General features: G+C 49.8%; 2 protein-coding genes across 16 annotated transcripts in view; one reads left to right on the top strand and one right to left on the bottom strand.

The window, feature by feature from the left end:
• Med12l (mediator complex subunit 12L) overlaps nucleotides 1-27,351 on the bottom strand; it is a 260,868-nt gene that overhangs the window by 115,084 nt on the left and 118,433 nt on the right. The window lies entirely within an intron of this gene.
• Nucleotides 12,420-27,351, top strand: part of P2ry14 (purinergic receptor P2Y14) — a 32,502-nt gene continuing 17,570 nt past the window's right edge. For 2 of the 3 annotated variants that reach the window (XM_015486907.2, XM_048794080.1), the window contains exon 1: nucleotides 12,420-12,851. The gene's annotated coding sequence lies outside the window, so the exon portion shown is untranslated. The remainder of the gene's footprint in view (nucleotides 12,852-27,351) is intronic. The other variant, XM_048794081.1, reaches the window with a different exon arrangement.

The raw sequence follows: 27,351 nt of genomic DNA, 5'->3' as shown, positions 1-27,351 counted from the left end.
AATGGATCATTTCCATGAGTAAAATAATTACAATAGAAACAGTCCAAAATATGATTCTAATGTCGGAAAGTAGAACATATATTCCATTAACAATAAAGAAAAAGAAAAATCTATTTAATTGCTTTTTCAAAATTGTCAATTTGGAAATATTCTCAAATATGAAATACAAAATCTCATATTCAAGGATTTTGGGTTAAACAGGTTGAATATTTCTTATCTAAAATGTTTGGGAAAGAAGGTTTCAGAGTTTTGTAATATTTGCACATACCTAATGAAGTATCTTAGAGACACTCTCACAACTCATTTGTTTCACCTGTGCCTAACACACACGACCAGAAGGTAATAACACACCACATTTGCTGTGGCCTCTGTGCCAACTGTAGTCCAGCACCTGGGGCCAGAGGTAGAGTCTACCACTATGGCATTGAGTCAGGTCTTTGAGCATTTAGACTCCAGATTTGCAAATTAGGGATGCTTAACGTATATGCAACACTTCAGTATCCTTTTTACAGCAATAAAATTCCATTCTTATTCTTCCTTTTATTCAGAAGAAAAACAAAGAATTTCCTAAAGGGGATTTTGATATTCTCCATAAAGCTGATATTCAAAATAACCCATCTTGTAGAATATCTTTCAATTTGTGTATTATTGACCCAGTTGTATTTATAAAGCCTCTTGATAAATATTTCCAAATACTATGCAATATTTTATTTCTCAGCTAAAGACTTAAGAGAACACTGCCTAGGAAAATGCGTAACTATAGATTAAATATTCAAGGCAAAATATTATACGTGTGTGCATATGCACACAAGCGAGTACACTTTAAGAAATGCTACACTCACTACAGAGAAATGAGATGTGCTAAGGGAAACAGAAACTCAAGGGGCTGGGACTGCTCAGTTGGTAAAGTGCTTGCCTCGCATGCATAAGACCCTGGGTTCAATGCCCAGCAATACCGCCCCCCCCCCAAAAAAAAAAAAATCTTGAGAACAAAATAAAGCTGAGGATTACTCAAACCCTGTACATAAAGATTTTTCCCTGAGTAAACACAAGAAACTAACAAATCAATAAATGCTTATTAGGCACACACCATGTAAAATGACAGCGAGTTCAGCATGATATAAAACAATCTCTGGATAATCCTAAGTGACTTCCTAAAGTACTTCCTATCATGGGGGGGGGGGAGGTGGGTTGGAGCGCACTCCCAGCCCACCAGCACCACCTCGTGGTGGTAAGCGTCAAAACAGGCTGAGAAACAACCTGTGTGCTGCTCACAGCCCGCCACCCAGCAGGGCAGCTGAGACTGTGGCTAGCCTCCCCTTAGAGGTCCATAATGTAACCTATTCCAAGGTTTACCTGAGTCGCCTGGAGCAGGGTGAGATAGAAATATCTGGAAGGAGTAATTAACACCTACAGGAAGTCATCATACAGCTATAAAAAGGGAACAAGAACTGAAAGGGTGGCAGTAACACAGGGATTTCGTGTGAAAATGTTACTAAAAATAGTGGCTGCTCTTTCCAAAATAACGGAAAAATTAAAAATAAAGTGTAGCTTACCAATGGTTTCAACAACACCAAAAAAACCCACCAGAACTGAAGAGGAAAGAATGAAACTTTCAGCTTTAAATAATCAAGAAACCCATAAGATTCAAACAGCAACTTTCACTTTGAATGCTCTTAAATTTTTCTTATAAGCCACAGAAGAACTCAACTAAAATTATAAAAATGGCCAATGTGGCTCATGGTCACACATTTCTTTCCCTCTTCATTCGGAAACTAAGATAAAAGAACTAAGTTGGAAATCCCATTATTTGTTTCATAGGCAAATATTCTTAGTAAACTGTCCAGTTTCTATCTTGAACTATGCAGGAGAATACCCAATGCTTTAGTCTGGGCACTTCCACAACTCTCAGAAATGCCTGATTAAATTAGCCTCACTTATAAACACAGTCACAAATGTCACCAGATTTCCCAGAGCCTCCAAGTCCAAGTCTAGGTTTACATGCTCCATACAAGGCTTTCCAACGGCATTCTGGACACTTGCACAGGTACACAGGCACAAACACACAGTTCATGTAAGCAGGGTTAATGGATTCTGTGAAAAAAATGAGACCTGTCCCTTAAACCATGACAGTGTCTAAACAGTCTTTAAATATCTCATCCAGTGCTTCAGGGGCTGCTACTAGTCTAATCAAAACACCTTCCACATGCTCAAAGTCATCCGTCAATTACCAAAAATGAACTTTTTCCAAAAGCCTGAACTGTTCGCATGCCTTTGAATGATGGCTTCTCCTTGGTATTTTCCTTACAATCCTCTCCTCTGTGCCTTGTGGATTGTCGTGCTCCTGAGCTGAACCACCTTCCAACATTGTGTTCTTTGCCCCTTGAATGTCATGAATGAACTCAAGGGCCCCTTCACCCAGCAGGACCTCCAGCACTGCTCTCCCTGGGACTGCTCACCCTTTTGTCCACGCCAAGCTCGCTGAAGCTGTGGGCCTGCTTGGGTAAGGTTCCTGGCCAGCCAGCATTCCCACAGCAGCTACTTCTAATGGGTTTCTCTTTACATTTGAGGAGAATTTCACTTCCTGAACTGTCCCTTTTCACTTCTTTGTGTTCATCTTCATTGGTCAACTCTTTCGATGAGGTCTTTTTGTAAATGTCAGGCTGTCGTTGCTGGCGAGCGAGGCAACACAACCACAAACTCTGGTGCCTGTGCGTGAACAGTGAGTAGCAGCAGGTGTGCAGGGGGCTGCTACTGAGAGGGTGTCAAAGAAGTGAAACGCTCGGTCACCTAACCATGATCTATGAATGGGAGAGCTGGCAGTGAAGTTCATACTTCATGCAATTATGCACAGTCAATAAACCATGGTAGCTAAAACTCAACTTGTGTTGCTGAAAGATGGGTCCATTTAACCGAATCATGATAGCCCAAACAGATGCATGTCACAGCTGTGAGACCCAGACTGACTGTCTCTGTGTGTGTGACCATAATCACAGTACGAGAAACAGAGGAATTTGCAAGTGATATGCAATGCAGTTTGCAAACAGTGAAGGAGATACCACTCGTCATTCTGTGTGAAGATGTCGGATGCCAGCACCTACACATTCAATGATGGGGACTCAAGAGCCACCAGGGTTGCGACCAATGCCCCTATGTCACCACCACCAGTGATGTGACTTCTACAATGAGGAACTCTCAGACATTTCCAAATTAGATAAACAAAAGCTCCATTCCTGTAAAATACTGGTTAATATACATGGAACTAGGCAAAAATACACCTCCTGTGAAAAACAGATATAAATTTCAGGCTCCAATGTTGATAAGCCGGTCTTGCGCCCTGAGAATAGCTTGGTGGAGAGCACAGGTCGCCCTGGTATGACACCGTCACCCAGGCCAGCCACCATCCACAACAAGGAAATACCTCAGAGTCTCCCCTCTGGGGGACTGCACCCTAGGCTACATTCCTAGGAAACTCTGGTCTGTATTGCTACAGTATTTGCAAAAAGAGAAGAACATGTTCAACCACATGGAAACCCAGCGGTCCAGCTGTCAGTAAGAGCTAAGCTGACTTACAGAGGGACTGAACAATGTCCAAAGGGAAGAATGAGGCACATTTTTTTCATTTCCAATTCTACACAATCACAAAAATGGGAAAAAGAAAGGAAACGATCTCTGTGCGGTCTGTATCTGAACTTCACACAAGACGCCTGCTTTGAAGTTCAGTGTATTCTACAAATGTTTATTTAAAGACAGCTCTTTATAGATACATAGAAACAAACATCTCCCAGAAAAACTCATGAGGCAAATTAAAAACAGATAATGATAAAATCTTGTACAGTGTGTGCCAGTCATGGTCCAAAGCCCTCTACACACAGAATTCCTTCATCCGCACAACAACGCTATGGAAGGCATGCGGTCACCACCCCCCCCCATCCATCCCCCACCCACCCCCGCTTCACAGACCTGGGTGGGGAGGCGCCAGCAGAGGCTCAGTATAAGGCTGGGAAGGAAGACAGAGAAGGTGTGAGGGGGTGCGACTCCAAAGTCCAGGTTCTCATGGGGCTGCACACTCCCCTGCCCCACCTCACCTACCCATGACCCCGCTCTGTTCCTCACTGCCATCAATAGCCCTACACCAATGTCTACCAATGCACCCCCAGAAATGCACTTCTCCAGGTATTACCAGTAATTACCAAAGCCTGCTTAATTACTCAGGTTATCAAATGCTTTTAGCCCAACTATATTAACACTTGCAGTCTCCTAGGAGCCTGGGTATGTCGTTTCCTGGCTTGGTGCTCATTGTTTGAGATTTTTGCTTAAAGCCCCAGAAAGAACACAGCCCACCCAAACTGAACCTTTCTCTCTGCTCTTGTTTCCTGAAGGAAGACGTTATCTAAATTCTAATTTATACTCTTTTTCTTCTTCAAAGCAAAGCCGTCACAAACCTTTCTTAACACTTTTACCTCCAGGTGCAAAACAGTCTGATTTCAGGACCTCCTTGGAGATGGAGGTTGCCCTTGCCCTACCAAGGCACCACCCTGCAGAGCCCATCAGGAGGCGGAGCCCCGCAGGCCACAGGCGCCCTTGGATCTCAGCAGAGGGCTGCACTAGCGCCACCTGCAGGAAGTCTGTGCCTCTCTGGAAGAGGCCAGCTGCGCCAGAGCCCACAGCAGCCCAGCAGCCCCTGCCTTGATCTTCCAGTCTGTGACACTAGTCTAAACCTTGACCCCTGCCTAGCATCAACTAGAATTCATCCCTGAATTCTGATGTGTCACGCAGTGTGACCAGCATTCTCATCCTGCTCACCCACCTTAGATCCTTCCTGCTGCTATAACAAAATAAACTGGGTAATTCATGAGCAAAAGAAATGTACTACTACAGAGCTGGAGGCTGCAGAGCCCTGACCCAGGCTCAGGCAGACTGGGTGCCAGACAAGGACCAATCCCTCACAGATGGCACCTCCTGTGCCCTCACAGGGCAGGAGGGCAAAAGGAGCAGCTGAGGCCCCAGCCTCCCTCATAAGGCTCACCTGGAGGAGGCCCCACCATGTGGCTCAGTCACTCCCAGAGGCCACTCCTCTAAATACCAGCACAGCGAGGGCTAGACTGGACACAGGGAAAGTGAAGGGGCACAGACATTCAGACCACACCACCACCGTATGACCAGGGGTGGCCTGCCAGGGACCAAGACAGAAATTCAGTCTCACTGATTCCTCCTGTGGGTCAAACTGACCAGCCCATAGGAAACAGCATGATTATGGTCTCAATTATGAACCACAGCTGTCTCCACACTGGCCGCCTAAAAACACCAAGACTTCCCTGTCAAGCCGACTTTCTAAGGGGCACTGTCTTTCTAAGGGTATCTGCAGACCCTCCACCAGTGGGAACCCTGGCTCAGCCCCGTCACCACAGTGTGCCCTAGGCGCAGGACCCTGCTGTGACCTCAGCTGGGTGCACTCAGCTGGAACATGCCCATGCCCTGCAGTGCACCTCCTCTCAGTGTAGCTTCCCAAGTCCCAATGACACAGGCACTCCACCGGCACCTGTTGAGCCCCGGTGCCCAGGCGTCCCCACGTGTGGACAAGCAGCCTCTGTGGCTGGGGCTCCAGCCCGAGCCTCTCAGGAACTTCACAACTCACTTTCCCAGCTTCCTGTAGAGACTGCCAGGAAAGCTGGACCATCACAGCGCTAAGTGGATGGACTGTCTCAGAGAGTGGGTGCCACCTCTGAGTGACCTGTTCCAGGTGAATCATGAATCACAGCAGTCTTCAGACACCCACAAAGAAGCCCTAGAGTGTGCGGATGAGAGCGATGAGACGATTCAACACTCCTGGGATGATATTATTTAAACTATTCATAATCACTCTTCAGATTAGTCCCCTTGCCTCACTTGTGTTTACTTACAGAACCCGGGGACGGAGCTGAGGGTCCTCCCGGTCTCCGATATTGTAGTAAGGTATTCACTCAACAAACACTTCTAAGCACCTCCTATGGTAGAGGACACTGGGGATACCAAAGAAGAGAGGCAGCAAGGACAGCCACTGCCTGATCTTATGAGACATAATATAAAACCACAGGCTGCTTCAGAAGTGTACCAGCACCACAGAGGTCTCAGGGCCGAAGATGGAAACAGCAAATTTTTTTTTTTTTTTAATTGGAGATTGAACCCAGCGGTGCTTTGCCTGTGAGCAACATCCTGAGCCCTTTTTTTTTTTTTTTTTTTTATTTAAGACAGGTTTTTGCTAAGTTACTTCGGGACTCCCTAAATTGCCTAGGCTGGGCTTGAACTTGTGATCCTCCTGCCTCAGCCTCCCTACAGATATGTGCCACCACACCCAGCAATCAGGTGAGTCCTAAAAGCTATGTGAACAGAATGAAGACAATAAGAAATGATGTGTCTCTGAGACCTGAGTTACAAAGAAAACTACTGCTACTGCTTTCTGAGCATCTTTCCCAAAAACCATAGTTTTTGTTTTTTAAGAAAGTTCAAAACTTTGATTCCTTGTTAACATCAACTGAAATTTATTTCTCTTTCAGTTGAAATTAAATAAGAACATCGACCATTTAAAAAAAAAAAACTCTTTGAGCACATCAACTAATTAAAAGTGAAGATATTTCAACTAATTAAAGGTATTTAACTCATGACATGACCTTGGACATCAGTGCTGACACCAAAGTAATAAGGTTTGTGAACCGTCCCTAAAATAGGTTCCTTTTTGTAAATGGCTGCTTCTCTCAGCCTCTAGAAGGTGGTGGTGCTGCAGCAGAAGGTTTTCTTAATGTCACCCTGGGGTGAAAGCAGGATGCCTGCCAATGACTTTCTGGGCCTGTCACCCATTAGGAGAAGGTTGACAGGGGCAGTGCTTCACCATGCAGTGCCAGTGACATGGCTCTTGCTACCCAGCCCCACAGCAGTCCATAAACGAACACTGGCTGGACTTAATGCCTCAGAGAAGGACACAGAAAGCCACGGTCTATACATAAGGTTGTCCAGCCACATTGTAAAAAAGCACATTATCAATTATTTTACTACAATCCCCCCATATTTCACATGGCTGAATCCTGAACAACTCAGCATGATGCGTCTTTGCGATGCCACTGTTCCTCAATACCTACAGGCTGACTCTCCCCACTCTGTGAGTCCACGGGCACTCAGCAGGCAGGCCCGACAGCTCTTTCAGCGGACCCCACTCTCCCTTCCTTGAAATGCCCCATGCGGGGCACAGTTCTGTGGTGTTCAAGGGCCCTGTGCTAGGATCCTCTGCATTCTCACCCCACTGGGCTCTCTCACTGCCCATGGAATTCTTCTGGGGACCACCCCAGCCCTACCTAAAAACATACATGCCAGGATAAACTACTGGACACTGAGGTCTTTCTTTAAAAAAAAAAAAAATTATGTAAGCCAGTAATAGCAGCCATGGGGTTAAAATGAATTCTTGGGGAAATGCTCACATTTATGTAAATGACCATCAATACACTGGTTGAGTGAATTATGCATACTGAAGAACCACAGGCTCACAGGAACCCATTTCCAAACAGCAGGTTAGGAGGGGCCAGTGAGGAGGGGCAAGAGGGGAGGGGGCAGGTGGAGAGGGGGCAGTGAGGAGGGGCAGGTGGGGAAGGGGCAATGGGGACAGGGAGGGTGAGGAGGGGATGGTAGGGAGGGTCAGTGGGGAGGGGCAGGTGGAGAGGGGCCAGTGAGGAGGGGCAGGTGAGGAGTGGCCAGTGAGAAGGGGCAGGTGGGGAGGGGTCAGGGAGCAGGGGCAGGTGGGGAGGGACAGGTATACCTGTCTCACTCTCTACCCAGCAAAGAAACTAGGAAGATCTGGGATGCAGCTTTAACCTTGAGGTTTTCTTGATGTTTACTTTTTAAAAAAAGTTTCTAAATACATGATGTTAAGAATCACACAGAGTTGAATTTTTGGGATAACAAACAAAATAGTATGTTTATGGAATCAGGCTGAGAAAAGCAAGCTTTTATGGGCACAGATACAAGCTCCCTGGAAACAATAACAGCACATCTGGCGTCACGTGTGCTGGACCCGCTCATCTGCAGTCTGAATACTCAGGGGGGTTTATATATAGCCAGTCTCATTTCCAATGAGGGGGCCCTGCCTGGAAACAGAGCTAAAGCGGCAGGGAGCATGTGTGTGCAGGTCTGGTGGGCTGCGCCAGCTGCCACCAGGGTTCTGTGGACAGTTTTGACGAAACAAAAACAAAGAACCACCAGGATGAAATCCCACAGAACTGTAGGGTCAGGATTCCACAAGGGGCGATGGGAACAGGAACTGCTTAGCATGAATCAAAACACATAGGTCAGGGGAAAGCAAATGTGGACCATTTTAGCTATAAATTTTTTCTTTTATTTACTTATTCATTTAGTTTTTGGCACAAGACTCCTGGAAGACGGGACCATGCCCCTCTGGTAGTTATCACTATTTTCTTATTACTTTGTACTACTTCTGGTGCTGAGTGTTAACTGAAGCCAAGGTGTCTGTGCTGGTAAAGGTCACAGATAACTAATTTAAAGGACATGTGAAGGTTTTAAAGTCAATAAATATTGCCTGTCGAGCTAAATTCCCCCCAAACAATAAGATGCTAATGTCGACTTCTCGAGGAGAAAGAGGCCTACAAGCTGATCTTTTCACTCAACCATGAACACAAACTCCCAGCACGACCTTACATAAAAGCATGACAGAGGGAAGGCGCATTGTGAATCCTGCTGACACTCACAGACATGTCCGTGCATCCAAGGAGGAAAAGTCTCCAAAGTCTGGGTGACAGTACGGGCTAGCCCCCCCACTAATGACAGTCGGAACAGCTGATGTTCTAATGCCAGATTTACTTTTGTTTAGTTTCCTGGTTGTTTTGTTTGGGTTTTTTTTTTTTTTGGTACTGGGGATTAAACCCAGCGGTGCTTAACCACTGAGCAACATCCCAGCCCTTTTTATTTTGAGATAGGGTCTAAGTTGCTGAGGCTGGCCTGTGATGCTCCCGCCCTAGACTCCAGGGTTGCTGGGATGACAGGTGTGCATCACCATGCCCAGCATAAGACCAAATTTAAGCCATCTGTTGACATCCAGTGGGGAAAAACCGACGAGAGAAGACACAACGGAATCCAAGTGGGGCACCCTCATCCCCACATGCAAACTTCTCCCAAATTCAGAAACTCCTGAGCACCAATGTTGGGTTCAAAAAGTTTGATTCCGAAGCATTTCAAACTTCCAGATCAGGGCTGCTCAACCAGTGAAGTCTATACCTACATCCTAAAATGAAGAAACGCTTCTGGTCCCAAGCACTCCAGATGAGGGCGCTGGGCCTGTGTAAAGACCCCGGACACAGACGCCCCTTCTGACCCTCGTCCTTCCTCCCTGGGCTGCCTTAGGCTGTGGCTGCCTTGGCCGTCTGAGTCTTTCTCATTATCACCACCCTAGGAGCACCCTGTCCTTCAAAACTTCTGTTCTCAAGCCACAGATCCACATAAGTGTCCAAAGCGACAGAGACGGGATTCTGGGCCTAGGCAGCTAGGTGTATGGACAGATGAAACAGGTAGAAGGCAGGACAGAGAAAAGTCCCTCCCGTGTTAGAACAGGGGCCCCAAGGCAGGGAGGAGGAGGGCAGGGACACACACCCTGCCTTATTTCTGAAGTGTCCCTGTATGTTTGAAAACGGCAATTCCTTAGTCAAAAACACAGAATTCTAGCTCTGCTCCTCTGAAGCAGGTCTTGGAATCAGTAGTGAACAAGCTCCGCAGTGACAGGCCAGCCAGGTCTGTCGACCAGGCCTTCAAAGAGCCAGAGAGAACTAAACACTTCAGAGACCACAGGTAGCAACAACTTGAGGAGGATCACCCAGAGGGGCTTCTCCCTTAAAGGTTCTCCTAAAAATGGAAAGAAGAACCCCAAGACCAGCCCTGTACCCCACGCCCAAACTACTAAGGTAGGCAGTCTGTCCTAAGACATGCAACCTTAACAGCACACACAGAGCCAGGTGCAGTGGCACATACCTGCAATCCCAATACCTCAGGAGGTTAAGGCAGGGGAATCACAGTTTAAGCCTCATCTGGGGAAGTTAGTGAGGCCCTAATCAACTTAGTACGACTCTGTCTCAAAATAAAAGGGCTGGGGATGGGACACAGTGGTAAAACGTCCCTGGGTTCAATGCTCCCCTATCAAGGGTATGCGAGTTGTCTGTGACCTTGAGGATGGGCCTCCCTTATGGTGGCCATCTGGCGGTTCCCTCTCTCCCACCCTTTCCCTGGTACCTGCCAATAAGACTATAAAACAGGGGTCATTAACTGGCTGTCCCAGCACAATACGACACAGTCAGGTTCTGGGTTAGCCCCCGAGGTGTTAGGCCTACACAGGTTCTCCAGTCTTAAATTGAGACACGAACAAAGGATCAGAGCACAGGCTGGGGAGATGATCTTCCAGGGCTCCAATCCCAGCTCTGGGAGCAACGGGACCTGACTTGGCCTCTCCAGGCCTCAGTTTCCTCATTCTTTAAGAAAAACATGGGGCTGGGGGAGGAAGGGAATCTACCCAGCCCACTAAACTGTCAGAAGTTCTCAATGGGCTAAAACACACTGTGTGCTAAGGACAGCACCTACAGCAGCCTAGGTCACACTGGCCCATCCACAGGAGGCTGTGCCAGCCCATTCCTGCATCCCCCTACTCCCCAGGGTTTCACCAGCTCACCTGCATCACTGGAGGGATGACCTCTGGCTTCAAGACTCCTGGAACTGAGAGGACATGCAAACAGCTCCAGGCAAGGAAGGTAGAAGGTCCTCCCCATCACCCTCAGTGACAGGTATGTGGAGCACCCCACAGAAAGTCAGGAGGGACAGGATAGCACAAGCGGGTACCTGCCGCCAGCCCAGTGAACACGACCCCCACTTAGAGACACCATGCACAAGCAGCTCCCCCACCCCGACACAGAGTGCTCCATCTGGGAATTGCAGTGCCCCTAGTAATGACTGGCCTCTGAAGGGATCTCCTAGGGCAGACCTCAGGAGCTGAGGTGGACAGGCCTCACCAACAGCGGAGTCCCCATCCCTGCAGTCAAAGTAGCCGTGAGGGCTGATAGGTCTGGGAAGTCTGCAAAAGGTGACGCTCAGGTGGAGCCAAGCAGGGGCTTCCCACCAGCTCCAGGCCCCTCAGGCCTCTGTCTGAGGACCAACCGTGACTATTAAATTTGCAGATGAGGCACAAAATAAGAAAACGCACCTCGAGAGGGAAAGAACGAGGGCCTGCTTCAGCTGCCACTGCCTCGTAGTGTCAGAGCATGGCCTGCTGCCTGTCAAGCACCCTGCAGCCCACGAGAGCCCGTCCTGTCACAGCACTGACCACAGTGCCCGAGGGCAACTGCCAACAGCTCATGTGCACAGGGAAAGTGAACATCAGATGTGAGCCTGAGCCGGGACTTGGCCACGGGACAGCTGGAGCAAGCTCCCCAAGATACAGGGGCGGCCGTGGCATCTCCCAGGTCAGAGCTTTCCTTCCTTCTGAGTCATGCACACTGAGAAGGCCTCTGTGTCCATGAGTTCCACACCCTGAGGCTCAACCAACCACACATGGAGAACACTCCAAAGACAAACTGCATCTGTGCTGAACGTGGGCAGACTTCTCGTTGCCACAACACCCAACAATACACAATGACTATTTCCAGAGCATTCACACTGCGTTAGGTATTATCAGTAATCTGAGAGGATTTAAAGTATACAGGAAGATGTTTTCATGGTCTAGGTATGAGGTGTCCCCAGAGCTCATGTATGAGAATGCAAGAAGGCTCAGGGCCAGGAGAGCCTTAACCTAGTCAGTGCATTAACCTTCCAGTGGCGATTAACTGGGTGGTGACTGCAGGCAGATAGGTGTGGCTGCAGGAGGTGGGCCTTGGAGGCGTGCCTTGGGGTTTACATTTTGTTCCTGGTGAACTCTGCTTCCTGACTGTCATGTCCTGAGCGGCTTTCCTACTCCACAGCCCTTCTCAAAGCTGCCCTGCGTCACCTGGACCCAGAGCTAAGGAGAAGGCCGCCTGTGCACTGAGGCCTCCGAAACCGTGAGCCCCAAATAACCTTTTCCTCCCCCAAGGCTGTTCTTATCAGGTCTTTTGGTCACAACAGCAGAAAAGCTGGTTGAAGTAGTTTTGCATGGTTACACGCGACACTAAACCATTTTCTGTAGGGGGCGTAATTGAGCATCCATAGACTTTGGCATCTGAGGGGTCCTGGAACCCATCTCCCATGAGTGCCAAGGGGTGGTGTACTTAGAGGGACTCACTGGTGCCGTAATGCCTCCTTAGCCAAGGCTGCCTCTGCATTCCAAGGCAGCGCCACTCAGCATCCAGCTGGGGATGCCAGGTGGGCCCTGTAGTCTCCTCCTGGGTGACTGTATCTGTTCCCCATCTCTTTCCATGTGTTGTATTCGCCAATGACAGAGTTAGGAAAGAAAAACTGTTTGGGTTGTTGCCTGGCAACAATGTTCACTGGCTGATACAGAGATGTGGGAGAAAGTGCAGAAATTTTGAAAAAGAAAAAAAAAAGTAGACGTTTTTTGCATTACTGAAGGAAAAGGAACTCATGCAGAGGTCAGAGGTCAGCCTGACACCCACACACCAAGCCATTGAGGCCTCCCAACGCGCTGCCACTTCCCAGCCTCACCAGGTCTAACTGCCCACTGCAGCAGAGCGGAGGCCAGCCCATTATCTTGTGGTTTCTCTCAGTTCCTGATTTTCATCTGCTCCTGAAGATGAGCAGAACTCTGCAGCAGAGCTCCTCAGAGCTCCTCAGGTCTCCACCTTGAGAGGGATTCTGAAATGAGCGCCATCTGACTCCCAGGCAAAGCACCAGAACAGGTAGGGAAAGAACTTCTCTGGGAAACCACCTGAATAGATGGGGAGGGGGTCGGTGGCCAAGGTGGCNGGGGGGGGGGGGGGGGGGGGGGGGGGGGGGGGAGTGTTTACCCCCCAGAGCTGCCTAGGGAAGTCATTTTTTGTTGAGAGCTATAATTGGTTGTCATGTTAATAGACTTGCTATTATTATTATTGAGCAACCCTGGACTTTAGGGAGCCTGAAATACTACTGTCATTGTTGATTATTTGGGATTCTTAATTGTGGTTGTCAACTGTATCCCTAATGAAGAGACACTGAAGGAAATGCTGAAAAGGCACTCACCCCCAGGGCAAACATTTCAAAAGCTTGTAAATGTGTATCAAAATTGCTTTCTTAAGACTACAAAACCCATTACTACAATATTACATGGAAGTCAGAGTGCGTGTGTTTTGTTGGCAATTACATGTGTGAACAGAGAGTCGTATCTATTTGTACACAGAGAGGACAAGCGTCGACCTTCTCACTATTGGGAATGTTAACTCTCCTGGCAACTCGTATAATATTTTGGAAATCTTTACAGAAAATTATAAGCCACAAAAATACCCTGTGCATAGCAAAATGTTCAGTTCTACTCATGGCTATGACTAATCAGCTAAAGTACTTCAAATACTTTAAACATTATACATTGAAATTACATGTGGGGAATTATAGCACAGACTCTCAGTATCAGCATATTCAACCGCTTCCATGCCATCTCCTGGTGGCTCAGTCTGCCTGTGTGTGGATTTGGGGGCAGGGGGTCATCAGGGATTGAACTCAAGGCACTGCACAAGGCAGGCAAGCACTCTGCCCCTGAGCCACATCCCCAGCACTTTTTATTTTGAGACAAGGTCTCACTAAGTCATTAAGGCTGGATTTGAATTTGTGATCCTCCTGCCTCAGCCCCTCGGGCTGTGGAGATTACAGGCATTCGCCACCACATTTGGGTAGGTACATTTTAAACAAGGACAATTAATCCTGTGGAGAAGATTAACCCCACTGGAAAAAAAAATTAATTATAGTTTGTAAATTCATCTTTTTAAAAACACAACAAACTTGAAAATCATTTTAGTACTAAAAGTAGACATAAAGTTAAAAATAAGAAGGCAATACTACAAAATATCAAAATAACACATTTTAGGATTTGTAAACACACAAAATCTTAGACTTCAATGAAACTGCTAAGTATGTACACAAATATCCCCAGTGCACACACACAGGTACAGACTGTCTAACACAGGAAGCCCAGGCTGCTGTGTCCATTCGCCTCAGTGAGGAAGAAGGGCACCAAGACACTCGGATACCATACACCCTGAGGGGAAGTGGCAGAGGGTGGGGAAAGAGCTCCCATAGCTGAAGTGCCGCTGAGCCCTCTGCACACTGAGGAAGCAGGTACCCAGGGCGCAGCCAGCCTCAGCAAGGCTGCCTCTCAGACCTCACAAGAACTGACACCCCCGGGCACACACAGGACCCCTACCCCACAGGACTACAGTTGGCCAGCTGTGCCAGGGCCACACGTCTCCCGCCACTTCACCAACCCTTGTCTCCTCCCACCCAGCCACCAGTCACCAACCCCCTGTCCTCCCATCCGGCCTTCAGTCACCAACCGCTAGGACCTTAGACCCTCTCAATTTCCAGTGCTATGCACACACTTTGGCAAAAGTTACAGTAAAAACATCAGATTATAATTATCACGGACATCTTTAAACAGGAAGGAGGGGAGCAGCAGCAGAGAGGGGAGAGCCTCTAAAGTTGAGAGAATTAGGGGGGCACACTGCTGATGGTTCCCCTGGGAAAGAAGGCACCAAGTAAGCCTCCCGCTGAGGCCCAGTCCACCCAGCGCCCTAAGCGACACCCAGCTCCTGAGCCAGGCCTCGGTGCTGCAAGGGTAAAATCTGATAATATCTGCAATGTCCTTAGCGAGCTAATGTGGGAAGTGTGGGTCATAAGGACGGACCCTGTTTCCACCCTGTCAGAGGACTTCAGCAAGCCAAAGCTTGTGTAATTACATGTCAAGCAACTGGACCACAATTCAGAGGTTTCAGCACCCCTGTGGAGCGGGTCAGAACAGATAAGACAAACAGTGTTGCCACAACAGTGTCTTTCACACTTTAATCCTGAGAATCTCGGGAGGGATTGTTAAAAATAAATAGGCAGACAGATAAATAAACCCACTATCTATCCCTGAGCTGGACCCAGCTAGACCTTCTCATTCACTAAGTCTGAGTTGGACCTTTAAAATTCACATTGCTAACAAATTTCCTGGTGACCTTGAAGCTGATGTCCCGAGAGCCACACTTTCATCTACCAATGAACCCCAAATTCACACAGACCTTTCCAATACGACACTGGAAGTCTCCCAATCTAAGCTGGTTAATTAGTAAACAAGAGTGGACCCCTGAGAACCCACAACAGCACGCTAGCACCCCCCCCCCCCCCAAGACCCTATTGCAATGCAGTTAGGAGACTGCTGTCATCAATGTAGCCATCAGCAAGCTCCTATCATTACACTAACTATTAATGTAATTATTCTGGATCACAGGAGGGAGGAGGCTGGGTCAAGACATTCTGATTGACCCAAGATGCTGATGTGGACCTCTGAATAGACAGGATACGAGTCCCTAAAACTAGGTTCACTGGATAAAATGCTCTCTGGGTGAATCTGGGTGGGGGCCTCTGAGGCCCAGGGCTCTATTTGAGAATCCAGAGGTCAGGTTTGCTGCCTCCAGCCCCAGTGCTTCCTGGGTAGGTGGGCAAGGAGGCTCAGCCTAGCAGCACCTGCCGTCTCCGTGCTCCAAGGACTGCCCCGGCCTGGGACAGTTCACATGACAGGCTCATTCTGCCCTGGTCCACTTAGCATCTTCACCTGCAGAGCTGGCTAGTACAGGAGATGACAGCTACAGGAATCCCTTCAGCCAGAATTTTCCTCTTCAACCCACGAGTGCCACATCTGTGGAGCGCAGTCCTAAAAGCGTGGCCCGTCAGCATCACCAGGGAACGACGTGGAAACTCCAGGGCTAGAACTCAGTTTTCACATGCCGTCCTGGGGATAGGGCCGCATCCTCGCTTCTGAGCTCCCAAATAGAGTGACCCAGGTCCTGGGCCCGTCCCGCTTTCCCTGCTATCTGGGAAAACTGTAAAGTGTGCTCCCTTTCTATCTCAAACATGTCCTGGTTAGAAAACAAAGGACATGGCCACCCTTCCAATGCAGGCGGGATGCTAAAAGGGGCTCCGTGTGTCAGACATGGTCTGCGGCAGGGTGCCACACCATAGCCCCCACGGGTATCAAAGGCCTGCTGCCCACGAGTCTGAGCTGCAGTTAGAGGAGCCCGCTTTGTCCAGCTCCCCATCTTCACAGTGCGCCCCCAAACCATGGGCCTCGAGTGAGAGGCCAAGGTCCGGCATCCCGGGGGCCGAGGCTCCTGCACAGGCCCCCACAATCCTGTCAGACCTCCTCCATGCTGGGCGGTTCCTCTTCCCCATAACACCCTAAAAGAGGACAGGCCTAGGAAGTAACTCATTCACCTCATTTTTTACCATCGTCATGTGACACTAGTAATTCACAGAAAACCATGTTTACCACAGAGCCAGCCACCTGCTCTTCCAACATCAAACACAATACTGGTCACCCATCCTTGGATCTGGTCAATTAAGATTCCTTTGAAATCTCTGCCTTTGCTCAGAGTAAAGTAAATTGCTGGCCTTTGATTCTTCCCTGCAGTCGCCCAGCTTTTGTTTCTGGAAAGCATCAAAGGCCTCACATCACACTCTGGCCCTCAGCTTTCGGATAGGGAGACAGAGGGGTGAGGGCTGCCACCCAATAAAACAGCACCTGCTGCTCTCAGGAGGGAGGGAGGGAGAGGGAGAGAGAGGGGGAGAGAAGGGAGGAGAGGGAGGGAGAGGGAGGGGGAGGGAGGGGGAGGGAGACGAGTGGGAGGCAGTGGGAGGGAGAGAGAGGAGGGAGGAGGAGAGAGGAGAGANCATGGAAATGACACTTAGTCCTTTAGAGGTCCCAGGAGGTGTCCTAGGGAGGGGTGCCTTCTCGGTCTTCTGAATCTGCCTACCTGTGTCAGCCCAAGTGTCTGCTGCCACTTCCCCACTATAAAGACATCTGTAAGCACTGCCTTCCTTCCTAGAAGTGAAAAGGGGAAGTGGAAGGATGGGGTCTGAGATGAAAACAAAACTAAGGCCAGCTGTCCTCGTGACCACAAAGCCTGCCAGCAGTCCTCAGGACTGGCATGCTGAGGCAGGTGGCTAACCCAAAGCACAGGAGTGGACGTCATCTTTAGAAGAGAGTAAATGTCTCCCTTACATAGCAGGAGCACAGAAGGCACATGTGCCCCAACCCCCTGTGCCCAGGCCCCCTCTTCTCAGTATGGTCACCAACCAGGCAGAGATACTGACTGTCCTTCATAAGTCACACAGGTGGCACAACAGCAGTCATGCCCAGTTTCTTGGTTTTCTTCAAGGAGTGTGAGAATCTTAACATACTCAAGAAATCATGCGAGAAAAAAACTCAGACCCAAACAGGGGCTCTGAAGTCCCTGGAAGAACAGGTCCCACCCAGTGGCACACGAACCCAGGGGCTATGCAGGACTGATTTAAGTCACTCCTGCCCTGCTCAGGAGAGTCCGTGCCCTGCTCTCTCTAGGGGACAGCCAGTCCTGTGACTAGGAGCACAACAGAGAAAACGTATGTGTTGCGAGTTTCAACTCTCGGCTACACCATCCACTCTGATGAACCTCAAGAAAGTTCCTTGATGACTCGTCTCATTGTCCTTGTGCGGCAGGCACCAGCTGGTACCCATCAGCTGCCCTGAAAGGGGATGGTATGGGTAAGCATGCCGCCATCTTCTTTCTCAGGAGCAGAGTGTAGGTCTCATGACGTAACAGATTCCAACCCCAGCCTGCCTCTAAGCTTCTGCCTGCTTGGTTTACTCATCTGTCAAACTAGAATACAAATGGCCATCTAAAGAATCATTGTAAGAATTATCAGATGCCTGGTACAAAGTTGGCAATCGGGGAAATTATAGTCACAGCTGGGCCCAATGGCACCTATAATCCCAGGACTCGGGAGGCCGAGTCAGGAGGACTGCAAGTTCAAGGCCAGCCTCAGCAATGTAGTCAGACCCTGTCTCAAAATAAAAAACAAAAAGGGCTGTGGATGTGGCTCAGTGGTAGGGCACCCCTGGGTTCAATCTCTGTTGGGCGGGGGTGGGGGACCCACAATACAAACTTTCTCTTGCCCAGAGGCCTTTGCTGCCTAACCTGCCTCTTCCTGATGGCTCTCGGCACATACCCCTTGCCATCTCTACCACCTTCAAAGTCCTCCATCACATACACATCATGTAATAAGGTCACAGTCTACTCAGCACCCAGCCAGCTGCAAGAGCAAGTGCCTGTGACTTGTCCCCACTGACATCACTAGGGGCATAAACTACAGGCAATGGGACAGAACAAGCCCATCACAAATCTGCCTGTGTCCCTCCAGCCACGGGCACCCCTCCCGATTCCCAGGCCCGGTGCCCGTTTACCAGCAGTGGACCTGCCTGCAGCTGGACTTGCGTGGCACATGCTCCTGTGGGTCAGACCCCTGTGGCTCTAACATGAAATTCTCCCTTTGCATGACATGTATTGACCCTTCTGGTCACAGAGTCATTTTACTCAACGAGGACATCATAATTCACTTGTCCTTTTCAGCTAGCTGATGAGCGTGCCCAGTCTGGGGCTACTGAGAATAAAGTGGCTACAGACAGTCTAGACACACACAGCCAGGAGTCAAGGCAGGAGGTCCCGCAGCAGCAGCCTGTCTCCGTTAATAAAGAAGCCACCAAGCTGTTTTCCAAAATAGAGCTGCTAATTTACAGTCCAACCAAGAACCCCTGAAGGCACTAGCTACCCCGCTTCCTGCCAGCTCGGCACTGGCAGGTGGGGTGGGTTCTGCTGCTGTTACCCTGGGCCCTTCTGGCAGGGGTGGAGTACACGTAACAGTCACTTTACTTTTCATTTCCCTAGACTAATGCCACTGAGCATCCTTATGAGCTGCTCATGTCCTTTGGCCATTGTTTGTAATTGAGCTGTCTCTTTCTAAGAACTCTGCAGCCAGCGTTCCTTCAAGTCTCAGCCCTTGAATGGAGATGTGTAGTTGTGTGGCCACCTCCTCCCAGCTGTGGCCCACCTTCATTTGCTAAATGGTGTCCGTGGAAAAAATGGAAGCTTTTAAGTTTTGATAAGGTTGACTTGATTGCGTCTTCCCTGTAAGGTCAGCACGTTTTGTGTCTTGAGACATCCTGACCTACGCAGTCTGGGAAGGTCCTCCCTGGTCTGGTCCAGAGGTTCTGTGGGTTGGTCTTATCTTAGGGGTGTGCTACATCTTGAATTGCTTCTGTGAGTCCTCCACTGTACCCAGAAACAGCTCTGGACACAGAACAAGGGTGTGACACACAACCCTCCCCGCTCACTAATGCCTCCAGGCTAGGGGACAGTGTTTCTAAAGCCCCTAAGGCCTAGGCTCAGCCTTGGTGACACCCTGCTGGAAGGGAAGGTATGAGCAGCACCCACAGGAACACACTGGAACCGCCACTCAGCACTGGATCCCAGCCCTGCCCAGGACCAGCCTCTGACCAGGGCAGGACAATCCCAAGCTTCTCTTTCTGTATAAACAGCAGTTTAATTGGCACTGAGAACAGAGAACGGCAGGTCACAAGATTTCCTTCTTCTTTGAATATACATTAGATTAACTAAATTACCATGTCATTGGTGTAGGCTGAATTCTCTTTAATGAATTAGGCTCCATAAAACAGTGATTCACAGCAGCTCTGCAGAAGACTTAGAACCGAGTAATATAAACATTTAAAAATATCGCTCCCGGGGGACATATTTTTTATGGCCTGAAACACTGGTGTTATTTTATAGGATTTAGATGGCTCTGAAAAATGGTACTAGAATTTCTTCTTGAAAACATGTCAACTCAGAGAATCATGAAGAGAATCATGCGTGCTGTTCAGATAGCGATGACTCCCCAGCCCCTCCTAACAACCCTGACCCACACCCTTCAGACTTTGCTAAGAGAGCACACACTGAACAGGCCGGAAAACGCTTGCTGATCCACGGGGTGTGGAAAAATGAACAGGTCTGCCAGGACAACGGGGTGTACTCGAGGAAAAGAAGAGCTGCCTCTCGAGGGGTTGTCCTGGGACTAGAGCCCTGCTCGCAGGTCGGCTCCTCTCCCTCCACTCGCTGGTGGCACCGGGAGGGGCCATGGGAGGTCTCCGGAGGCCCAGGCACTCCTCAGCACCACGCTGGACCCTCAGTTTTTAATGACTACCAGATTCACAAGGCTACCAACAATAGTTGCTTGGAATTTAGGGTAGAAAAGAAAAAAAAAAAAGAAAAAAGAAAACATTGTATAAACTTGTTTTTTTTTAAAATAGTTTCATGATTAGCTACTTTAATCTGGGTAAGTTCCATGCTCGTTCCTTTTCTCATCAAGTATTTCAATTATCTCCATTTCCTTAATAGCACCCAGTTATTATCATGCCTTTATTTTGTTTTGTTTTTATTTGGTTGGTTTTTGGTAGGAAGGAGAGAGCCCAGGGGCGCTTAACCACTCATCCCCAGCCCTTTTCATTATATTTTATTTTAAGACAGAGTCTCACTAAGTTGCTTAGGGCCTAAGTTGCTGAAGCTGGTCTCAAACGCGCCATCCTCCTGTCTCAGCCTACTTCACCTGGGGGTTACAAGTGTGTGCTACTGAGCCTGGCATTATCTTGGCTTTCTACATGCATAATCCTTCCCACAGCCAAAGGACAAAAGGAAGAAAGGAAAAAACAAACTCCCAGTTTAATAAAAGAAATCATCACAGGACATATACAATCTATGAAGTGTTAAGTGAATGGTGTCGGTGGCTGGCAGAACAGACCTTGGTTGGAAGAACACACTCCCTGGCATCCCAGGATAGACACCTTCACCAACATCACCTCCCGTGACAGTCGCTCTGAATCACAGGGAAGCACCCCAGGAGAGCCAGGAGGGGCGTCCGGGTCACAGAATCCCACCACAGGCTGCTCCCTGCCTGCAGGTGGCCTGCCCTTCCACAGGGTCTACGGCGCCATCTGCTCCCCCTCACCAGGTGGCCCACTGACTGGCCTCGCCACCTTGTCCCCAGGCTGTTATCTGAGTCACAGTCCCTTTCTTCTGATCGGTCCACACTACTTGCTCCTCACCTTCTCACACACTTGAAATCATCTAGTTGCTAGAAAAGAACATTCCAGAAAAAAGAGCACAGCGCCTCCTATTCTTACCTACCAACACTGCTGTGGTAGGGAGAAACACCAGAGAGGAGGGACAGCACAGGGCACCAGAGCTCTGTGCAAGTTCAGTGTGACAATGTCCACAGTCCAGGTGGCCTGTCAGCCCTGTGTCACTGGCTCAACAAGGAACTGCATTCGGCTGGTGGGAACAGTAAATGCAAACCTAGAGGTCTCTTTCTTTTGGAATTTCAAAATACAGGCAGTGACGGGGTTCCATAGCTCACGGGCTCTTTGGCAGGCTGCTTCGGGCGTGTTTGCACTCTCTGTGCAGAGGTGGTCCTTGGGAACCCACCCGGGGCCTGGATGTGCCAAGTCCATGCTCCACTGGGCACAGTGACTGGCAATGCACCCCAGCCCTCATCTGTCCCTCAGAGAAGATGCCATGCCCATGGCGAAGGCTTTGAGGGGAACTCTGATCACTTAACAGAAGTCAGACGGGCCTCTGCCAACCCGCAGGAGCAGGAGGAGCAGGAGCCTGCTTGGCCCAAAGCCTCCAATGCAGCGCTGTGTGTGGAGCATCTCTGGGGAGAAAGGTACTGAAGGTGAGGAGAGGCCTGGGCAGCAGGCTAAGGGCACTGAGCACATCGCCAAAGAAAACCTCAGCAGCCACTGAGGACCCCACATACGAGCACATAGTGCTCCTGACCAGAGCTGTTCGGACCACCCAGACACCAGGGCCACGAGATGACTGCATCCATGTGCTCCCCCCGCAAGCACAGATTCCTCCTGGTGAAGAGGATGCTTTAAGCTGAGCCGCTAGCTGCACACTTCCTACTCCCCTTGGGAGGAGCCTGGGACATGCAGACTGTAAAACTGTCCCACTGCTTTGAGGGGGGATGGGAGACATGGGGGGCAGGGCCTGCGGGTGGCACTTGAGATGCGGTGACGAGCAGAAGTGATGCCATGATGTCAGACACAATTACAGGAGGAAAAGCAGAGAGTGATGAGGCTCAAGGGTGAGAAACCAGTCCATGGAACATCTGCTTCCAGAAAAAGTTCTCAGAAATTCCACATCCGCACCAGGAGACCTGAAATGAAAGGCACCGTTTCCCCCGTGTCTGAAGAGACAGATGACCTAGCCATGGCACCTGCCGCCAACATGCAGATTGGTCTCAGAGGGCTTCGTGAATCCCAGCCACCAGAAGCCGCTGCCTGGTGCCTTCCCTGGCTCAGCAATATGCACGGAGCCTTGGTGATGCCTGGTGCCACGCCACCAGCTGGCCATGCAACAGCCCGCAGAGACAGGTGACCCACCCCACAATGACCCCAGACCACTGAACCAAGGGCCAGGCACAGACCCCCGCAGCCCCGCAGTGCAGAGGAACCAGCAAGTCAGGCCAGATGGGGACAGACTGCCACAGCCACCAGAGTCGGTGCAGAGCTCCAGCCTTGGAGGGACCACTCCTGAAACAGGGGACATCTCTGAAGAGGAGGAAAAGGAACAAGAAGACCAGGGTGGCATCAACAGGGATGAGGCAGAGGACGCTGGCAATGCAGTTGGGAAAATGGGCAGGGCTGCTCTTGGTAGGCCACGAGGCCAGGTTCACATCCTGGATTCTAGTGTAAGGACAATGGGACCAGCCCCAGTGCCCATGCAGGTCTAAGGAGCCAGGCAGGGGACAAGAAAGTCCTCCTTCCTACAGCTCCTGCAGAGGAGCTGGGGCGGGACTACTACGGGAGGCTCCTGCTTCCCAGTACTGACCATGACGGGGGAACTCTTCAGTCATAAATGCAGTTCAAGGAGGAACAATCTGGAGGACAATCAAAAGCTCTCAGGCGACTCCTCCTTACTCGGCAAAGCTCTCCCAAGGCTCCCGGCTCTTACACTTCTAGAACAACAGGTCCAACAATGACTTAATTTTATGCTAAGGGAGCACAAGCTTCCCTGGGAGCCCTCCAACAAGCTCTCACAGAAGAGAGGGTCAACTCCAGCAGTGTGCTGAGGGCCAGCTCCAAAGCGCCCCCGGAGGCCTTGAGGGGAAATGAACTGGGCGAGAAAGTCCAGGAAAAAGAAATGCAAGAGGCCCAACACCCGAGGGTAGAGAAGGGCTATATGGTTCTTCAACAGATCCAAATGCCACTGCTCAAAAGGAAAAGGCACAGCTTTAAAAACTGTGGAAGAGTCGCTGGACCCACTGCTGGATAAATTTATCCAGGGGGGGCAAGGAGAAAGCAGTGATGAGAGACCCCACCTTTGCCCATGCTCTCTGCCTTTCCCCATTTAAGATCACCTGAAATTCCAGCAACTCAGGAGGCTGAGGTAGGAGGATCAGAGGTCAGCCTCAGCAACTCAGCAAGACTCTTTCTCAAAATAAAACATGAAAAGGCCCAGAGATGGAGCTGAGTGGTAGAGGCCACTTTGGTACCGCACCATGGCCAACGCAGCCTCCAGAGGGTATTCTCATTGAGCTGTTGCCACCACAGGAGGGACGCAGGGAACTGCTGCCTCATAGCAGGTGGGCGAGGGACTCACCCAGGCAGAGCTGAGTAGGCAGGGGGGACCTGAACTGGGGGCTCCAGCCCCACGGCTGCACTCCATGTTGTGCCAGGACAAGGGGAAGTCTTGCGAGTGTGTTCAGTCAATTTTCTCTTGGAGTTTTTCTCTCAAATATCTTTAAAGAGAGCAGTAAAGTTTCCACTTAGTGTTCTGGGAAATATTTTAAGAAAATTGAGTTAACAGTGAAACATGCAGAGGTTTGTTAAGCCCGTGACATTTTGGAAAGTGAGTATGACCCAAATCGTTATGAAGCTCAGGTCACAGTGCACAGCAACTTCACAGACAGATGTTAGCTAAAGGCCCAATGAGTGCAGTCACTCTGTCCGACCCTGCGAAGGCAGAACATTGTGAAAGCAGCGTGTATGTGGACCCTTCTGGAACCAGATGTGCATAAATGTGCTGCACAGAAACTGGAATGTCACAGGCTTAAAGTGACCTGGACACCTGTCATCTCCAGGGGAGTTGGGGAGGCCCCCATCGGCAGAGTCTTAGCAGCCACACAGGAGGTGGCCAGGGAAAGGGAGAGGGATCCAGGTGAGGCCCTGGGGGCATTGGGTGTCCCAGAAGCCCAGCCGTGCACACCCTGAGTGGCTAATCAGCACCCACCTCACCGTGCAGTGCTCTGATCCCACAGCACTCACACGGGGACTCTGGCACCACCCGAGAGCCACTCGGGGCAGGGTGTCACAGGGTATCACAGGGCCTCAAGGCAAACCTAACCAGCTGTGTGGCCTCAGGAAAACACTGAACCTCGGGGTACCCCACCGACCTAGCCTCTAACTTACTTCACCAGCTACCAGGTTCCAGCAACTCAGTGTCTGGGAGCGAAGGACAGCATCTGACAGTCCCACTTAGAACTAAGTACTATTAGACCTCAACAAATCTCAGGCTCCATCAATGTGGCTGCCGTTCCGAGTGCCTGAGAGGTACAGACTCCCTTCCAGAGGTCACATCACCAGGGGCTCCTACCCCCATCTTGTAGCTTACCATTTACAACAAAATGACTGGCTACCAAGGATAAATTTGCCAGTTATCTAGTTTCTTCTTCTGTCTACTTTATTTTCTAATGCATCCACGATAACTATGCATCCCTTATAAACTTTTTGAAATTAAGTGTGTGAAGTGAAACAGGACTCACCCACTCCCTCTGCACTGGCAGGGGCAGGCCCTAGGTTCCACCAGGTCTGGTCTGTGTCTAAGCACCAGGTGCCAGCACAGCCCCGGGCCGTGCCTACGCGCACCAAGAGCCCAGCATTCACGTCTGCAGGATGTCAGGAGGCAAACTCTTCCCACCACACTCCGGGGGCAAACTGCAGCCCAGGACTACTTTGGCTACTGGAGATGAATAATAAGTTCTCAAAAATAATCACTCACATGACCTAGAATCTAGTGATCCTGATAGGACACACGCCACAGAACAGTATGCTTGGTCTAGCCTCGTTCCTCAGCGGCACATGCGTCCCCTGCTACTCCACAATGCCCTCCAACAGCTCTCCGGCCTTTGTCAAACTCTGAAAGGCGTTCCCAACCCAGCACTGTTAGAAACTTAGTCGACATTGATTCTCCAACTTGAGCACGCCTGTGAAGGCAAGGCTCCCCCAAGCCTCCCCTGTGGGGTGCTTCAGGAGATGGGGGCTGAGGAAGTCCAGAGCGAACAGATCTAAAGTGAGAAAGACACCACGTTCCTCAGAACACACAGTCCAGAAGGTCACCGTCCCCCAAGACTCAGAGAAGCCAAGAATTCCCCCTGCAGGCACAAGGGGGGCCAGGAAGACAGTCCCAGAAGTAATCCTAAATCGATCAACCCTGCCCTAGAAGACAGTGGGAGGGCTAGAGCCCAGCAGGAACGCTGGCCCAGAGAGTAGAGGCCCTGGCTCCATCATTCATGGAAGGAAGAAGAAGAAAACCACGGGGCGGGTTCTTGGCCTGATTCATACAAGGCAGCCACATCACGGCATTCTAAAGTCCCTTTGCCAACCACAAGCCAACAGAATTAACCAATGTGCAAACAGGTAAAATTAGATGAAAAATAGGCACCAGGAGGTGTCTGGAGTACTCCACCTCCCCTGAGCTACTTGGCTTGTGGATCTTTCTGACCCACAGTCCTGCATCTAAATGGGAATAGTCCACACAGCTGGCCTGCAAATGCCCTCAGTGCCAGGAGCAGGTGGACAGAATGTCCAGGGGCCGGGATGAGGAAGGTGGACAGCGTGGAGGCCACACACAGGAGGAGTGGTCATGAGGCCCAAACCCGATTCTCGGGTTGTCCCTGTACCAGCGGCCCAAGGACACCTGCCAGGGAAGGTGGGAGCAGGCGACATTAACCGCCGACCCTGCCATAATGCAGGCAGCGTGGGAACCCCTGTGAGGCTCACCTAAGCCACTCGGTCCAGAGGACTGGGACAGAGGGCATCTAACATAGATGGACTTGTAGCACACCCAGCTCCACTGCAGAGCCAGGACTTCCCCAAGCTGTCCACATCGCTTAGAGATGGCAAGAAGCACCATTCCCACCACAATGCCACTTCTTCAATGTTTCTCAGTTCTCCATAGGAAATGGGACACTGATGACAGGAAACACAACAACATTTTGAAGTTGATATTATCCTTACTTCTGTATAGACCATCCCAAGAACATGGCTAATGAGACAGAGAGGTTAAATGAGGTGCCCAAGGACACACAGCTCGTGTGTGACTGAGCCAGTTTCCTAACTAAGGCAAGTTCTTCTGGATATCATGCTCTTAACCATGCAAACACACTGTCCCTCCTATCCCCAAGACTAGGGTCAAGAAAAGGTCCAGCTGTCTGCAAGATTAATATGCAGTGGCAAGATCCTATAAATATTTAAAGTAACTGCAATAGGCCGATTGGCATTCAATGAAATGAGGATTGGACAGAAGTTGAAGAACACGTGCCACAGAGAAAGAGGCCCCACACAGAGGTCTCCCAGAAACCATCCCAAACACCCAGAGAAAACAGACTCCAAGGGCCTACGGTCTTGCGCAATCATTTCTTTTTAAAGATGCTCTTTCCTGAGTTTCAGCAGCAGCTGGAGGATGTGCTGTTCAGCTGCTTTATTGTTTCACTGATTTGTCCCCAATAAGGGTTAGGCACCCTGACTCCTGGGGAGTACGTGTATTCCACCCATGGACTCCGTAAGTGATATTTGGCTTGGCAAAGAGCAACAGATTATTTAGCAAATTCAAACATTACTTTTTCCCCTATGGCACACTGCAAAAAAAGTGCAATTTCCCACAAAAACCCAGGATGTATTATAAACCATCAGCTGAGCCAACGAAGCCCCTGTAGATGCCTGGCTCATGTCTGCTTCTGTCTTCCCTCCCCAGTGTTTGTAGTCTGCACTCTTCTAGCTGAGCCTCCCTCTAATCCTAGAAGGAGAGACATGGCTAGACACTGTGGAGCGGTGCTGTTGCCCTGGGGCAGGGATCTGGAGCAACTTCAGGACCCTGTGTTCTGTGAGCACAGCAATAATGTGATTCCAAGCCAGCTGGGATCTCACCACTGCCCATCAACTGGGCTTCAGTGGCATCCCAGGTGCAAAGCTGTAACAGTGGCCTCACCTGCATCTGAAAGTAGAGTCTTAAACAAATATTCGGACACCCACATGCACAACAGCCTCATTCACAGTGGCCAAAAGGTGGAAGCAACCAAGTG

This window comes from Marmota marmota, unplaced genomic scaffold (genome assembly GCF_001458135.2).
Source record: "Marmota marmota marmota unplaced genomic scaffold, marMar, whole genome shotgun sequence".
Lineage (NCBI taxonomy): Eukaryota > Metazoa > Chordata > Mammalia > Rodentia > Sciuridae > Marmota > Marmota marmota.
This window is presented reverse-complemented; position numbering and strand designations above follow the sequence as displayed.